Consider the following 7,496-nt stretch of genomic DNA (forward strand, 5'->3'; position numbering starts at 1 on the left):
ACTACCCAATATAAGCAGTAGACTGCCAAAATTTAAAAGAATTAAACTTGGGAGACAGTAGGGTCCCAGGCAACTGCCTGAACCTTGTCAAGCGTCTAGGTGGTCAAGCTAGGTGACTGCCAATCTTCTAGTTGCTTTGTTTTCACTATGGCAGGCGACTGCCACTTGAACAGACTTTTAAAAACTCAACGGGAAGATTTTTTAAGAAAAAGAAAGCCCCAAAATTTCAATAGAAAAAGAGGAGCAAAGGATCAAAGTCAGTTGCTCAAGGAAGAAAAAGAGGAAAGAAGTGGCCAAAGACAAAGAAAGCACTCAAATCAAAAGGGAACTAATTTCCAAATGGAAGAAGAATACTAATTTGTAGCAACAGCAGGAGTATAAGAAGTATAGAATACAAATCTAAGTCAATCCAGGCAAACTTTTTACAGCCCAATAACCTAATCTCAATCTAGCATCATGGAATATTTGCCTACAAAATCAACAACATTTTACAACTTTCTTTTATTTTCTATATTAAATTAATAAGTAAAAAATTATTTTTATATATCATCAACATTTGCTTTTTCTTAATTTTTTAATCATATTAAAAAAAAAATCTTCCAAACTAAATTCTTAATCCAAATAAAATCTATAGGAAACACCCATCATTGCCCCCAACAATCCTTTTCAACCTTAGAAACCTGAGCTTTTAAGAATCCAATTCGATTAGGCTCAGCACAAATCAATTCATCAACAAAAATTGCAAGCACAAGCTGTACAGGGTTTAAGACAGCTTGAATTTGAGAGGCCTTTTTGTTTTGACACAGAGATCCTTGAGAAGAAGAAGGAAGAGGAGGAGGAAGAAGTCTTACCAAAGAGCAACGGAGGCGGTGGTGGCAGGAGGGAAAGACACTGGAAACGAGCAACGAAGTGGCGACTGGGCAACAAGGTGACGCGGCGACGGGCAGAGACGTTGTGGGCAACGGCGATTGGTGGAGATGTTGTGGGCAGCGGCGATGAGCGGAAATGCTATGGGCGGCGGCGACGGACAGAGATGTTGTGAGCGGCGGCGACAGGCAGAGACGCTGTGGGCGGCAGCGACAGGCAGAGACGTTGTGGGTGACGGCTTGAGATTCAGTGGTGGGAGGACTGTGTTGCGTGCATAGAGGAGCAAGGAGGGAGGGGCAGGAGGGAGGAGCGAGGACGAGGGAGACGGTAGGAGGGAGAAGAAGGGAGGAGAAAGAAGGAAATTTGGGGAAAGTGTGGAAAATTATACGCAGGTTAAGGGATTTCAGATTTTGAGCATCAGTGACGGTTGTTAAAACCATCACTACTACTTTTAAATAAGTTTTTGTTTATTTTTTTAAATAAAAGAACTATTAGTGACAGTTCTTAAAACTGTCACTAATAAAGGACCACTAGTGGCGAAAATAAGAAACCGTTACTACTACTCTGAAATTATTTTTTTTATTTTTTTAAATAAAAGGACTACTAGTGACGGTTTTGAAAACCATCACTAATAAGGAACCAGTAGTGACGAAAATACAAAACTGTCACTAGTACTCTGAAATTTTTTTTCTTTAAATAAAGTACTATTAGTGACGGTTCCGAAAACCGTCACTAATAAAGGACCAGTAGTGACAAAAATAAAAAATCATCACTACTACTCTGAAATGATTTTTTTTTACTTTTTTTTTAATATAAAAGACTATTAGTGATGATTCTGAAAACCGTCACTAATAAGGAACAAGTAGTGACGAAAATAAAAAACGATCACTAATAGTGTGAAATAATTTTTTTTTATTTTTTTTAATAAGGGGACCAGTAGTGACGGTGGCAAAACCGTCACTAATACCCTATTAGTAGTGATGAATTTTCTAAATCATCACTAATAATAGACTAGTAGTGACGGTTGCTTAATCGTCATTAATAAATGACAATTAGTGACGATTTGAATCTGTCGCTAATACCCCAAGAACCGCCGCTAATATTTTTTTAGGATAATTTACACCCGAAAAGTGGTTTCCCACGATAGTCTGAGTGGGAAAATTGGTTTTTAGTGACGAAATTATTAGTGACAGTTTTAAAATCGTCACTAATACGACACTATTAGTGACGGTTGCTAAAACCGTCACTAATTCTCACACTATTAGTGACGATTCTTCAAAACCGTCACTAATACCCACTTTTAGTGACAAAATTAAAATCGTTACTAATAATTTCGTCACTAAAAACCAATTTCTTTGTAGTGTACATGTAACATATTTCCACACAGAATTCTCATTTACTCATGCCACACTATTTAGAAGCAAAATTCATATATAATTCCTGTAAAATAAGCCAACATACATTTAACATTCATATACTCAAAATATACCTTTCTCATCTTACATAATTATCCTGAAAATATCTTTCACTTTCATCAGTTCATTTTCGCATATACGTACCTAATAAACAACCCTAAGCTCGAAAAAACATAATTTAAATGGTTGGCATTTTAAACTCATACTGAAACATATACATGTATATATAACACAATTTATTTTTCATTAAATTTATAAAAATTTTGGTTTAATCTATATTTTTCCTCTTACCTAGTTTCTTGAACTACGGCAACAGGGACCCTGAAAAATACTTGCAGCGCTCACCTGAACCCTGAAATAAAAATTCTAGTTCCATTAAATTAACCCTAAATAAAATACTATTTTAATATTTCCTAGACCCTTTAAATTCCAAATAAATAATTATACCCTCAAATATAATTAATTTACCTAAATTCTCAAATCCCACTCTCGCTTTGGAGTGGGGCCTATAAAACCCCAATTAGAAATTTACTCACGTCAAAATGACGACAATCACAACTAGGACCACGTAGTGGTGCCTGATCATTGATTTAACGACATATTTAAGGATAAATTAAGGATTTAGAGGAAATATACGTTTCCCCATGAGTGCTACCTACGATAAATCCGCTCTAGTAAAAATGTCGGTGGCGAAGTTAGGAACCTAACGGTACCTTCCGTTTTTTGATCAGCCGAATATCCGCCAAGAAATTTAGGAGAGAGAGAGAGGAGACGAAGAGTGTGACGGAGAGAGAAGGAGCGAGGACGCCTGAGTTAGATTTCCTGAGGAAGAAATCTTCCTCACGAATACATAGTATATATTATTATATTATTATTAAATCTTATATATATATATATATATATATATACTTTAACCATTATATATATATATCATATTATTTATTTAATAAATCAAATTTAATAATACTTAATTAATTCATTAATTCATAATTATTATTATTTTATTTTTGTTTTTTTATTTTTTTTTATTTTTTTTTATTTTTTTATTTTTTAGAATTACTCTAATTCATATTATTTTTCGAGATGTTACATTCTCTCCTCCTTAAAAGAATTTCGTCCTCGAAATTTCTTTACTAGTTAATCATTTCCTCATTTCAGATATTCATCAACTTACTATATCCCAATATTTATATCAAAAGAATTTGTACATTATCCACAATGAAATAAAATCATCATATAAACTTCTCAATCATCCATAAACAAATTAAATCATAATTATCTTAATCATAAATCCATACAAGCCCCCTTGACAATATCTGCCTCAGTCAGGATCAACGAGTATACTCGTCCTAGTCCACCTCTACCTAGAGGTACTTGCTGGTTTCCCCCAATACCACAACCTCTGAAATCAACTAGCCAACCTCATACCACACATTTTCATATACTCCAATTTAAATATCAAACACCCAACTTGACCACAAACCATTAAACCACATCACTTAAATTATTCTCCTTCAAAGATTTTTCTCCCTAAATCAACCAACCTAACCTTCGAGTTCAAATCCCAAGTTCTAATTTCTCTGCTTAGAAATATCACCATCGATGGATTTACTATGATTTTTTGAAACTAGCTACTTCAAAAACAAACACAGAAGACCATCAAGGGATTTCTGCCCCCAAGCTTACGAAACACATCTCAGAATTCCTAATGGTATCTTAATCTACCCATCCCTATCCTTATCGCAACTCAATCCTATACTCTGGTATAAACCATCCCTAACCTAATACTCTAATATTTCCATATCCAGGCGATGTGAATCTAATCACACTTCTTTCTAGACATTACTTTTATACCATCTGTAACGCCCCGACCCTATACGTGGGCTCAGAGTGCTACTAATCCATTCATTTACCTAGTAATCCACATTCTAGTATCATGTACGCAGTAGAAAACATAAATATAATCTCCACAAATATAATACTAGAGTTTACTATTCCTATCTATAATCCAAATTAACTATTCACCACCTGTAATCACATATATACATGTCTCCAAAACATAACCTACACTTCCAGTCTTCACAACCATCCATTTCTTAGAAGACTTAAAACATAGAACATAAAACATAAATTTATACATTTCAAAATCAACATAAAAATATACCCTTTTCTCTTTCTATTTCCCAAAAATGCTATAAAACCTCGAGCTCTCTAAGCTCGATCTCGAGGAAATCCTGAAAAAGATATATTTATATTCGGGTAAGACACATCGTAGTAAAGGAAGAAATAATATATTAAAATAGTATGTGGCTAACACGAATTTATATAACAACATAATATTTAACATTTGAAAATCGTTAACATAATTTCTGAAATCATTCTCTGAACCTAATCAATCACATGTAAAAGATTTAACCCACGAGATTAACCAAGGATAGGGGTAATTACCCACCTATACAAGTAGCACCCCTCTGCTCTGATACATTTGGCAACCCGAAGGTCACTACTGAAGCATATCAGGGCACTCACCTTACTCAGTAAGCCCTCTAGTGTTAAATTGATCTCATACTCACACGGTTCAAACAAAGGTTTACCAACGAAAGCCCCAAGGATAGGGAAATCTACCCACCCATGCAAATAGGTTCCCTTTGCCCTAGTGTGTTATGCAACCTACTGCTACATCTGATACTACTAGCGCACTCGCCTTTCTCAGCAAGCTCTCGGGTGAAAAGTATGCCCCGCCCCTGTTGTAATATATTCTATTAGTATAAATACTTCTAATATCATAATACATTATTCTTTATGTCAATATTCAACCATTCACATATGTTCATGTTCATAACTTTAACATTTCATTTCATTTCACTGTACGTGACTCTTTCCCATTTTACATTGTTCACATTTCACATTTCATTTTCCTTTCATTCATTTCCATTTTCGTTTCAATTCATTACATACCCAACATCTTTCAGCAGTGTTACCCAACATCTTTCAACTATTTTAACCAGCATCTTTCAGCTATTTTACATGATTGCATTAACACTCATATGCAGCATATTTTATATAACATTTTCATACTCACTTCATTTCCTGTATATCCTACATCTTAAATATAAGTTATTCAGATGTAGATTATGTGGGATGCAAAATAGATAGAAAAAGCACTAGGGGGACTTGATACTCCCTAGGACACTCACTAGTTTCTTGGTTTTCAAAGAAACTAAATTCCGTAGCATTATTTACAGCTGAAGCAGAATACATAGCAACTGGGAGCTATTGTGCTCAAACTTTATACATGAAAAACCAATTAAGGGACTTCAAAATTCAATACCTAACAATTCCCATAAAATGTGATAATACAAGCGCGATAAATATTTCAAATAATTCAATATCACATTCAAGAACTAAACATATCAATATACGTCATCATTTCTTAAGAGATAATGTAAAGAAGAAAGAAATAATACTTGAATTTGTTAATACTCATGATCAATTAGCTGATATATTTACTAAACCATTAGCTAAGGATCAATTTGTATTTATCCGACGGGAATTAGACATGTTACATATAAGACAAGTTAACTAAAAGAAAAGAAAAACAGTTGTTTAGGGCAGACGACTGCCAGATAGCTGGCAGGCAACTGGCAGGCTACTGTTTGTGTAAAAAGATAGTGGACAGACCACTGTCAACTCAGTGATAGAAGACTGTCTTGTGGTGCGTCGTATTCATTTCACATAAAAACACTATTTTAAAAACCCCCCAGACGTCTGTCTATTCATCTCCCCTTCTCTAAATCAACTCCTCTTCATTCTCTTCAAAGTTCCTTCTCTCCTAAACTCCTCCCAACGACCATCCATCATAACCCTAATCCATTCACACCTAGGGTTTCCTAAATTTCAGCTTCATCAAAATGGTTCGTACTAAAATAGTGGAGAAAAAGGACAAAGCATCATTGTCTTCTTCAAATCCTACAAGCATCGACGACATAGAAAAATGGTTGGTTTCATCACATGCGAAAGCATTGTATCAAAATCACATCTCGGCAATCGATCCTATGTTCTGTAAGGTATTAGATGTCACTTTCTTTGAAGAAAACTTTCCTGAAATTCTTGAAATGTTCAAAAATATAGGATGGGATAAGTTCATTCTTCACCAAGTTAAGGGGTATTACCCAGATCAGATTAAGATTTTTTATTCAAACTTGGTAAAGAAAGAAGTTGGAATTGCTACTGAAATTTATGGCCAGAAGATAACTTATACCCCACACTCTTAACGGAAAATTCTTTGCATCGAGCATGAAAATTTTGAGTGTACTCTAGTAGAAAAATAGTGGACTATGGAGTAAGGTTTTTCACCACAAGAATTTTTGCCTCTTGTGATGAGCTATGCACCTGTTTATTTTGGACATCCTCCACCATATAAACAACTCAATCTCCAACCACAAATCCTGCACAAGATCATTGCGTATAATATAATTCCGAGGTCTAGATCCTTTGATCAGGTGTCGTTCTTCGATTGTTTCATAATGTGGTGCCTATTAAAAGGGAAGAAATTTGACTTAGCTAGCATCATACTAAAATGGATGGTTATAAAGCTCGAATCTTCTAGAATTGGGCTTCCATATGGCGACATTCTTTCCTTGATCTTCGCTCATTTTCAAGTCCTCTCTCCATCTTCAAAAAAAGTGAAACGAACCCATTATCATGTCTTCCCCACTACTACATTAAAAAGAATGGGTTACAAAAATTATACCGAGGGATGGATGTTTAGGGGCAATAGACCGGCAAGACCTGCACAAGAAGAGAGGAATCTAGCTCCTGAAGAAGCTAATATGCCACCTTGGTTTTTTCCATTTTATCAGAATTATACCAGCTTCAGTTCTAAAATGCGGGAAAATTTTCCTTCTCTTCAGGATAAGATCTCAAACATTGATGACAAATACACTCTGCTGGACAATCACATTGCCAAAATAGAACACCATGTCACACCAAATCAAGAGAGTAATGAAAATGATGATGAAGAAGAAGCTGCAAGTGAAGAAGGAGAAGATGAAGGAGAAGCTAAAGAAAAAGGGGAAGATGCAGGAGATGATGAAGAAGGCTCACAGCAATCCAAAGGCAAAGGAATTGCTGCAAATAGTGACACTGATTCTGCAACATAGACTTTTGATGTTGTTTTTATATGCTACACATACTTTGTTTCTACTTGTATGC

The sequence above is a fragment of the Malania oleifera genome, chromosome 13, assembly GCF_029873635.1.
Source record: "Malania oleifera isolate guangnan ecotype guangnan chromosome 13, ASM2987363v1, whole genome shotgun sequence".
In the NCBI taxonomy this organism is placed as follows: Eukaryota; Viridiplantae; Streptophyta; class Magnoliopsida; order Santalales; family Ximeniaceae; genus Malania; species Malania oleifera.